The following is an 11,664-nucleotide window of genomic DNA, read 5'->3' as shown; positions in this document are numbered from 1 at the left end:
GCCCACCGTCACAACCCAATTCTCATGTTCTGGCAAGTTCGTATAGAACTCCGTTACTAGCTGAACATTAGCCTCCTCCGGTACCTCGGAGAAGATGTCCAGCTGACACCGCCTCAGCTCATTAAAAATTTTGGGCATTCCACCTCCAAAGCCGTTCGATCAATGTGCACCTCATGTTGCAACTTCTTAGCTGCTTTCTGGTTGTACCTATCCTCCGCTGATTTGGATACAAACCGAGTGCTATCGAACTGAGGTGCACTGGCTTGGCTCCTAGCTCGTGAGGAGCCTCCCTGTCCACTAGCAGAGGACCCGGTGTTTCGTCTCTTCCTGGACGAACTCATTGTACCTGTCATACAACGAAATGCCAATTTGTGAGTGCGTGACGTGTGAGACTATGGGTGGTTACTCAGACTTCACCACAACCATGTCACATTAGCTCCTTATAACTACATTGGGGTAATTTCCCAAACACCTTGTGGGCAAGACAAATATCTTCATATACACAACCCATGTGCATCGAGCAAAACTTCCCCAAATCAAATATGCTACTACATGTCGACGCCCCCTTTTTCCCAAGAAATCGGGTTTACGACATTTTTTGGAAAAGACAACTCTATTCCCGTTTGGGAATTGGGTTTTGGAATTGAAGAGTCTCCACCTAATGATTATAGTGCATTAGGACACTTTAAAAGAATTTGAGATGAAGAACCAGAGTTTGGGTAAGGGCTAGAAATTATCTCGAGGGGAAGGTGTTAGGCACCCCTCAAGATCCACTAGTGTGGTTCCCGGCCATGTTACAATTGTGACTTTAAGTAACAAGTAAGCAGATAGAGGTCTCAAATAGAAGGGGATTGACACATAATGTTGCAAGTGAATTGAAAGTTTGGAGAAAAATAAAGAAAGCAGAAATTTTGAGGAAATGGTTTAAACAATTCTGAAAATAAACATAAACAAGTAAAGGGAAAGGGGGTCCTAGGTTTATAAATAATATGGATCACCCCACACAACACCCGGTAACCGTTTATACACGTGGTGTTATCGCGTGGTCATCATATCCATATCTACCCTTCCCACCCCATTAAGGTATTAAAGCGCGGAATGTCTCGTTACTTATTGCATGCTAGTACCAGTCCCAATCCTATTAGTCCCGGAGGCATTTGGACTAACTAGTCCTAATGGGAGTTTAGGGCCTTTTGGAGAGTTTTCAAAGGACAAAATACTAAGGCGTCAATCAAAACACATAATTCAAGTGAAGGAGAAAGGAAATAAGCAAGTAGGCTCACATAAGCCTCCTAAAATCAGATAAAGCCATAGAGTTTAGCATGTCTTGCACGTACTGGTTTAGTCTTAAATTAAATTAAAGCGATAAGCGGACTGGTTCAACACATATTTTTGGACAGGAAGTTTACATTAGGCTTACTCGAATGCAGTTGTCTAAGACTGATCCAGTTGATTAGTTAACCCTTTTTGTCTATGTGTTAAACAGACCTATAGGCATGGTATCTACTGGTTTCAGGAAAGAGGCAAACTGATTACAAAAAAAGGTTGCCAGTTTTAACAGAATAATACAGGTTTTGCAGTTGATATTGCTTAAACTAGCGTGACAGTTCAGAATCGGTATTTCCTATAGGCATGCTTTCTAGCCGTTTACTGATTTTAGGCACCTTTTACAAACGTTAGCAAGAGTGCATAAATCCTACGAGCATGATATCTAGGATGCAATTGATTATTATTTGACCTATAACTGTTTGCCTAATGATAGATGCGAAAATGCAGAATCTTAAAGACATGGTCTCTTCATGCAGAATTCTTATGAGCAGGATATCTGTATGATATATAGAATTCTTATAGGCATGGTTTCTACATATGACAGTGCAAAATTCCTATGAGCATGATTTCTATATATGAAAGTGCAGAAATCTTATAGGCGTGATTTCTATATGCAGATGCATAAACTTGTGAACATGATTTCTATATATGAAAGTGCAAAAATTCAGAAGCAAACCCTATAGGCAGGATGTCTATATGCTTAGTTGCAGAAATCAAATGTTGAATCCTATAGACATGTTTTCTACGTGTGAAGTTGCACAAATCAGAAATAAATCCCTATAGGCATATTTTCTACCCTTAGTGCATAAAAAATAAACCCCCTCCCCCTTCTTTTATTGAATCCCCATGAGTTTATACAAATCATTACAGACCAGTAGAACAAGACTGAAATTAAAAGTACATCAGAAGCTATCAGCTACATCCGAGCAGCCTAATTCAGACTTAGTGTCTAATAATATGAGATTGAGCCACTTCCGAGATCTAGATTTCCAAGGCCTTCTCTTATCTAGGGTGTTTCAGAGATCCAAGGGGTTTCAGGAACCCCAGGCAGTGCTTACGCCCAAGATGCTAATCATAATGAGTTATAGTGCAGTGTGGAAGAGCCAACCCTAAAGTGTCCAAGTTCAGAGGGAGCTCAGGGGTCCCAAGGCAAGGCTCACAAGAGAAGGGCAGAACTTAAGTTCTAAGAATGAGTGCAAGTGTAATAGGGAGGGGTAGGGAGTGCCAAAGCAGGCTGGTGGTCACACCAAACCATGAGGTAGGCTGGCACACCCCTGACCAAACCTGTTGGCCAAGCATTGGAGAGTAAGGACCTATTGAAGGTCAAGCCATGGCCTGGGCAGTAATTAGAATACTGTCAGGCCAAAGCTTTAACTCAACACACATAATAAGGGAATGGGGATGGGAAATTGAAAGAGCTTAGGACCCAAAGGGTCCAGTTCATATCCATGGACAATAACTTCAGCTATATTGCCATGTTTTTTAACCATAGCTCAAAACACATAAGGGGATATAGGAATGGGATTCATTACAAGAAATGGGCAGAACACATTACACAAAGATTAAATACTTCAGACATTAAAGTGAACATGGACATAAGAACTGGTAAGTAAACACATTGGAGTTGGGGCTAGAATTAAAACTAGGACATACCAGTTTCAGAAAGCAAAGAGAGCAGAAATCTTGTAACAGGCCACAATACAAATAGCAAGAGTATACTTATGAGTGTGAGTCTTAGTTCAGAAAAAAGACTCGAGTGTTGGTCGTGTGTGTGTGTGTTAAGAAAAGAGCAGGTATTTATAGTTTGAAATCAGGCAGGGAACAAAGGTAAGAAAATAATCATGTATCAATTAGAATCAATCAGTAGCAGAAAATCCTTTGATTGAGGAGTTCAAATTTGAACGGTAAAAGGCAGAAATTATTTAAGGAAGGAGATCAAGTAAACATATTGTGCATAGCATACAAATAAGGGGTAAATACATAGGGGTTTTAATTAAGGAAATAAAATTTGAAACACACGGTTAAGTAAATAAGGAAAAAACAAAGTAAATCAATTAGTACATAGTAAATTAGGGAATCAGGGATTCAAAATCACTAATGAATCAAGTCAGAAATAAGGGAATCGAAAGGTTAAAGAGAGTTTTCAAATAAAACAAGGAAAGAATCAATCATGCTTACACAAGGAAGTCTGAAATCAGTCCCAAAATTCTAGAGGGACAAATAGTGTATATAAAGAATGCACAACATTGGGCGTGTGAGGTTAAATCATGACAAAGAGAAACAAATAATGCTAGCGAAACATGATAGTCGTATAGGCTAATCAGAAGCATGCTAAAGAGTCAAGTAAACAGGGTCTTATAGATTTTAGCAAAAAGTCAGAACCACATGGAGAAACAAAGATGAAACAACTTCAGGAACTCGGAGATTAGGGTTTTGAAATAAAGCAAGTTTAGAGATGAGAAGCACACAAAGCACATAACAAGTGTCCTCAAACTCGAATGAAACCCCCAAATTCTAGGGTTTTTACCATTAATCGAGTCTAGAGACGAAAACAAGCAAGTCAGGCAAAACAATACTAACGAAATAAGTTCATAAAACTCAAAGGGACTGAGACCTTAAACATGTATTTCCCCGAAAACTTCATGAGAACATAATAAAAGAAAAATCGTGCAAAATACAGTAGGGGAAGTCATAAGAGCAAGGTAGAAGAACACGTAGCAGAAGAAAACACATAAGAATCACAGTAGAGCATGTAAATCAGAGAAACCCTAAGTCGGAGAAGATGAAAGATTTGAAAGCAAATTTTTGAAAGAAACTTTGAGAAATCGTTTGAAAACCTTAAAATAAACATAGATCTAGAACAGATCTAGAGCAATCAGGAGAACCTCGAAAGGCTAGGGTTTCAGAAGAACCCTAGAAGCGAGAAAGCCTGGAAAAGTCACGATCTAAGCCAGAGAATATCACAATCAGGCTCAAAAGACCAAGAGCCACTGGTGCAAAGCCGGAGATGGCCGGGATCTTCGAATAGGTGAAGATCTGAGTGAAGACCCTCGAGGTCTGGCCTCGATTCTTCAATCAACAGGCATGCAGGAGCCATTGGAGGCAGGTACAGGCCTTCAATGGCTTTGGAAGCCATGGATTCAAGCGATTTTTGGGTGGTAACCGGAGGGAGGCGGCTAGGGTTAGGTTTAGGTCTTAGAGAGAATCAGAGAGGAGAGGGGATTCAAGGGCGACGGGTGAGGAGAAATGAGGGAATTAGGGTAGTCGTGTGGATTAAAAAAGGAAGGGACGAATAGGGGTCGTTGATCTTTGATATCAACGGCCAGGATAAAAAAAAGGGTCTGGGTCGGGTTATTTGGAATAGGGTCGCGGGTTAGGTTTAAACGGAAATTGGGTTGGGAATTTAGGGCTGAGATTGGACCTAATTTTAGGCTAAAATTGAAATAGATGGGGCTAGTATTTAAATAGCCAATTTTCCTTTGTTTAATTTTATAAAAATAGTGAAAATTACTCTGGAATAAAATCAAAAGCAATGAACCCCTTAATAATTCATAAATATTAATTGAAAAATACTGGAACTAATTTTACAATTATAAAATACTATTAATCGTAAAATAGGCTATGATTGCAATTATATGCAATTTAGCTTTAAAAATACTAAATAAATTCGTAAAAATGTGCCAAAAATCACCTTAATTATATTTTGGTGTAAATATGAGAATGAAATAAGTTATTCACCAAAAAATGATAATTTTGGAAATGGATACTGGATTTTGTAATATTAAAATAGGCAATAAATTGGTTTAAAAATTATTAAAAATTTGGAAAAGTACCGAAACTCTTGGGTGTGCTTATATATGCACATATATGCTATTCTAGAAATATTTTGGGTGCAAAACTTAGGGAAAATTGGGTATCAACAGCTGCCCCTCTTTACCCGGGAAGGATGAAAGAGTTGTCGGGTAAAGATATGATGGCCAATTTTGACCGGAAGCGGCGATTTTACAAGAATTTGACCGAGCTCTGGTTTCTGAGCTGCCTACATATCCCTGGTTTACAGGAATCAGGCCGTATGTAGTTCAGGAACCATTGACGGAACATGCCGATGGAGATTCGAAAGAGACGGACACGACGTTTAGGGTGGCAAGAAGTATTTGAAGTTTGATCGGCTACGGGAACCGGAGCGGGATCGCTCCTGCTGAGGCGGCCGTTGCTGGCCGGTGTACCTGCAAGTGAGCAATACGGGCGTATATCGTGCATAAACTTAAACGTGATGCAAGTTCCCATTGGACCATGAATGTTGTCTTTGGACGGTTAGGATGACGTCCTCGGACCATGATGTCCTGGGCCATGAAGCGCAAAATTAAAGGATTCGCAGGCTATGAAATGATGTTCTCGGGCTATGATAATGATGCCTCCGAACCATGATGCCTTTGAATAATGATGTGCAGGATATAAAGCGGGTCCTCGGGCCATGGCGTGGTGTTCTCGGGCTATGAAGATGATGCCTCCGAACAATGACGCCCTCGGACAGTTTGGCGGTGTTTCAGCCCATGAAATGCAAGATTAGGCGGTATTTCAGCCCATGAAATGCAAGATTTGGCGGTATTTCAGCCGGTGCAGAAAAAATGTAAATGGCGATATTTCAGCCGACAGAAATTTAAATAAAACAACGATTATGGCTGCTTATCGGGCGGATTGGGCGGTTATTTTCTCTTAACGGTTTGTCTTATCGGTTATCGGCTTTTAAATGTATTAATCTGCTAGCCACCCGATAAGATATCGGGCGGATTGGTATCGCTTTAGCTCTTATCGGGCGGTTATTGGGCGGATTATCGGCCTAACTCAATCTATATTGTGTGCATTAATTGTTTGTTGTAAGATTCACGAGTTGTGATTAAGCACTGAAGCTCTCACAGTGTCACAAATGCCATAGTTTTTAAAAAATTAAAGGGAAGGATGTATGCACAAGTTAACAACTGGGAAGGGAAGAAAAGAAGCTTTGCAGAGATGCAAAAACAATTATGAAATTCTTCTAAGATTATTCATCCCATACAACAAATTAATTTTATTAATGTGAAGGATCCATGGTTTTATGTCTGTCCATGTGAAGGATCCATGGTTTATGTCTATCCATGCTCTGACATACTTGTGCATAGGCTTTATCTTAGTTTTCTTTTTTGATTTCAGGACATTGTAAAATATGAATTATGTGAACCATGTTACATAATGTTGGAAAATATTACAAGCACAATAGAGGAGTAATATAAAATTCTTTCCAGTTTCATTGAAATAGCAAGGTTTAGTGCTAAGCTGGACAAATAATGATTAATTGAACTGCGCTTGAAGATACAAACTGAATAGCTTAAAGTTGTACAGTGTTCTTAGGTTCTCTTTTGCAGATATTANAGTAAATTAGTAATAGAGAATAGAGATAGAGTACTGGGAGTGGAAGAAGGGTTTTTAATTATTTAATATATATATATGGATAAAAATAAATATTATATATATATATATATATATATAATTCAATCTGTTCCCCGTCCGTTAAACCGTTAACCCGATACCATTAAGACATTAAGCTTCGGTTTTGGTTCGATTTTCGGTTTCGGTTCGGTTTTGAACACCCCTAACAGCGATGTTTCAGCTGATATAAAAAATGTAAATGGCAATATTTCATCCGACAGAAGTTAAAAATAAGCAGGCGATGTTTCAGCCGATGTAGCAAAATGTAAATGGCGATATCTCAGCCGACAAAAATTTAAATAAAGCAGCNCTAAGTAGTTTCTATCCGACCAGAGTTAAAAATAAGCAAGGCGTAGTGGTTTCTAGCCGACGTGTAGCAAAAAATGTAAATGGCGATATCTCAGCCGACAAAAATTTAAATAAAGCAGCGACGTTTTAGTTGATGTAGAAACGTAAATGGCATTATTTCAGTCGATACCGAGAATTAAATAAAGTTGGCGATACTTCAACCGATAAAGAAGGGTGATTATAAATGGCGACGTTTCAGCCGATAGGGATTTAAACAAAAATTGGCGGTGTTTTAGCCATGCAAGATTTGTATGAAGATGGCGGTATTTCAGCCGATGCAAATAGAGGTGGCGATATTTCAACCATGCAGATGGAGATAGCGCTTAGTCTCGAAAGGCAGAAAGGTAGCCTTATGCAATGCAAGAAAATGCAGGATGGAGACAGTGCTTAGTCTCAAAAGGCAAAAAGGTAGCCTTATGCAGTGCAGATAATGCAGATGGAGACAGTGCTTAGTCTCGAAAGGCAGAAAGGTAGCCTTATGCAATGCAAGAAAATGTAGGATGGAGACAGTGCTTAGTCTCGAAAGGCAGAAAGGTAGCCTTATGCAATGCGGATAATGCAGATGGAGACAGTGCTTAGTCTCGAAAGGCAGAAAGGTAGCCTTATGCAATGCAAGAAAATGCAGGATGGAGACAGTGCTTAGTCTCGAAAGGCAGAAAGGTAGCCTTATGCAATGCGAGAATGTAAAAGGGCGAGTAGTAGTGAGACTTCTTAGATGATAGCTGATATCGTGACTGCTGGGGAGGTTGTGTATGGATAGCAATTACGAACAAGTGATGATTCTGAGAGGTTGCGTTCTTGAGAAAGTATGTGTGCATAAATATACCTGACGATATTGTTAGTCTGGTGCCTGCATCCAAAGAAAAATTGTGAGTTTTGTAAGGGGAAAGGCTAGTTCGTTTTCCCCTGGCTTCCGCGTTGCGCATCATTGGGGTAGCGTTGCTAAACAGCAGCAATTCGAACAATAGTTATGCATGATTTAGTAAATATAACGTAAGTAGAAAATAGTTTTCTTTAGATGAACCAACGACTGCGACGTGGTTCAAGACATTGCAACCTTTCTTGCTCCGGAATTTTGAGGGTCCTCCTCAAAATTCTGCCCCAGTTTACTGGGCTGGCGCTTCTGACGGCTGCGCTGAATGGCTAAAAAAATCAACTTCGGAATTTTGAGGGTCCCCCTCAAAATTCTGCCCCAGTTTACTGAGGTGACATTCCTGGCGATGAATGGCTGAAAACTAACTTCGGAATTTTGAGGGTCCTCCTCAAAATTCTCTCCCAGTTCCAATAGCAGGGAGGAAAATGGAATTTTTATTAAATTGTGACCAAACCCATAGGGCTGCCTACGTATCCCCTCTTAAACGGGAATCAGGTCAGACGTAGTTCAAATTACATCATCATAAGAAATCATAAGTGGTTACACATAGTATCATTTCACTGCATCTGAATTGATTGGCTTTGGCCAAACTTCTCTGTCCATTTCTGCAAGAATAAGGGCTCCTCCAGTTAGAACCCGGTGAACCATGTACGGACCTTGCCAGTTGGGAGAGAATTTCCCCTTGGCTTCATCTTGATGTGGGAATATTTTCTTCAACACCAGCTGCCCCGGTGTAAACTTCCTTGGCTTAACTCTTTTGTTGAAGGCTCTGGACATTCTGTTCTGATACAACTGACCGTGGCAAACTGCATTCATCCTTTTCCCATCTATAAGGGCTAACTGCTCATAGCAACCTTTTACCCATTCTGCGTCGTCCAACTCTGCTTCTTGTATGATCCTCAAAGAGGGAATCTCTACCTCGGCGGGGATGACCGCCTCTGTACCATAAACCAGCATGTAGGGAGTTGCTCCGGCCGATGTGCGGACCGTGGTGCGGTATCCCAGTAGGGCGAATGATAATTTCTCATGCCATTATTTGTGACTTTCGACCATCTTCCTTAATATCTTCTTGATATTCTTATTGGCTGCCTCTACAGCTCTATTCATCTGGGGCTTGTAGTCTGTAGAATTCTTGTGTTTGATCTTGAATGACTCGCACATGGCTTTCATCAAGTCGCTGTTGAGATTGGAACCATTATCAGTGATGATTGATTCTGGAATCCCGAATCGGCAAACAATACGGTCACGGACAAAATCTGCCACAACTTTCTTAGTCACTGCCCTGTATGACGCTGCTTCAACCCATTTGATAAAATAATCAATTGCCACCAGGATAAACCTATGCACGTTTGATGCGCAGGCTCAGTAGGTCCAATAACATCCATTCCCCAGGTGGCGAATGGCCACGGTGAGCTTGTTGCAGTAAGCTCGTTTAGAGGCACCTTTATCATGTCTGCATGTATCTGACAGCGATGGCATTTGCGAACATACTGGATACAGTCTGTTTCCATAGTCATCCAAAAATATCCTGCTCGGAGTATCTTCTTTGCTAGGACAAAGCCATTCATGTGCAGCCCGCAGGTCCCTGCGTGCACTTCGTCCAATAGTTTGGATGCTTCTTTTGCTTCGACACACCTTAGTAAACCCAAATCGGGATTCCTCCTATACAGGATTCCCCCACTGTGAAAGAAGTTGTTGGATAATCTCCGAAGTGTGCGCTTCTGAGTGGCGTTGGCAAGTTTTGGATATTCTCCTGTTGTCAAGTACTCCTTGATATCGTGGAACCATGGTTTTCTGTCCGCTTCTTCCTCAACGTGAGCACAATAAGCTGGTTGATCATAGATCTTTACCGGGATGGGATCAATGAAATTTGTGTCTGGATGCTAGATCGTGGATGATAAAGTAGCTAGTGCGTCAGCGAACTAGTTTTGGACCCTGGGGACATGTTGAAATTCCGTTTTTGTGAATCTTTTCCTTAACTCCTGTATGTGATACAAGTAGGGGAGTATCTTGGAGTTCTTGGTTGCCCATTCTTCTCGAACCTGATGTATGAGCAAATCTGAATCCCCGATCACTAGCAGCTCCTGAATGTTCATGGCAATTCTTGAATGGCTTTGACCTTTGATGGGTCCAATTCTATTCCTCGACGACTCACGATGAAACCTAGTAATTTTCCAGCAGGAACCCCGAATGCACACTTGGCGAGATTCAGTTTCAGATTGTACTTCCTCAATCTGTTGAAGAACTTTCTCAGGTCTTCCATATGATAGTGTGTTTCTTGGATTTGATGATGACTTCATCCACATATACTTCATTCTCCTTGTGTATCATGTCGTGAAAGATAGTAGTCATGGCTCTCATATAGGTGGAGCCAGCATTCTTCAACCCAAATGGCATCATTTTGTAACAATACATTCCCCACGGCGTGATGAAAGCCGTTTTCTCTGCATCTTCCTCATCCATCCATATTTGATGATATCTGGCGAAACAATCAACAAAGGACTGCAACTCATGCTTGGCGCAGTTGTCGATAAGAATGTGTATGTTTGGCAAGGGGAAGTCGTCTTTCGGACTGGCCCGGTTGAGGTCCCGGTAGTCGACACAGACTCTGACTTTCCCATCTTTCTTTGGTACTGGCACGATGTTGGCTAACCATGTCGGATACTCTACCACTCTGAGAACCTTAGCTTTGACTTGCTTAGTAACCTCTTCTTTGATTTTCAAACTCATGTCGGGTTTGAATTTCCTGAGCTTCTGTTTTACCGGCGGACAGGCTGGATCTGTTGGCAGTTTGTGAGCTACAATGGACGTGCTGAGACCAGTCATATCATCATACGACCAGGCGAACATGTCCTAATATTCCTTTAAAAATTCTGTGTATTCTTCCTTTTCTGATGGTGACAGGTGAACACTGATGCGAGTTTCTTTGACATTTTCTGTATCTCCCAAATTAACGACCTCAGTTTCTTCCAGGTTAGACTTAGGTCTATTTTCAAAATTCTCAACCTCTCTGACGACCTCTTCTGGTATATCATCCTCTTCTGAATCTATACCCTTTTGCTGCGTTGTTTCGTTGCAAGTCACAATCGTTGGTTCATCATCAAAGTAAGTAATAGTAATGCTGTGTGAAAATAGAGTAAATGATAGAGAAAATAATAAGAGCAAGATTTATAAGAAACTTAAATTCCATAATTGTTTTGAATATCGGAGCTCTTTTCGAAATTTAAAGATAATACGGAAAGGAAATCGACTAGCGAAAAAGTTAAAGATAATGCATAGTGCTTTGTTCAGCCTTGCTACCCCGAAGCTTTCCGGGCCCCGGTGGTTCTGATGGACCAATTGCTGCCGTTCTGCCTAAGATGATCATGCCTGAGTGCGCGAACTAACCTTTGGGGAAGGGGAATAAAACAAAAAGTAAAAACAAAAAAGGTAACAAGTTAGTGTGGATCATGAGGAGAAAAACATTGCAGTATTTAAACCCATAGTACAAGAATATAAATCGTGTCCTAATTTGGGAGCCTCGTTGTGCCCGAGGTAGGCCTAGCGACAAGTTAATTTGGAGAACTTATAATGCTAAATGCCTCATTTTATTGATAAAAATAAGACGAATCCCAAAACGACAGTAAAATTGCAGGAAATAAAAAAAT

The sequence above is a fragment of the Nicotiana attenuata genome, unplaced genomic scaffold (genome assembly GCF_001879085.1).
Source record: "Nicotiana attenuata strain UT unplaced genomic scaffold, NIATTr2, whole genome shotgun sequence".
Lineage (NCBI taxonomy): Eukaryota > Viridiplantae > Streptophyta > Magnoliopsida > Solanales > Solanaceae > Nicotiana > Nicotiana attenuata.
This window is presented reverse-complemented; position numbering follows the sequence as displayed.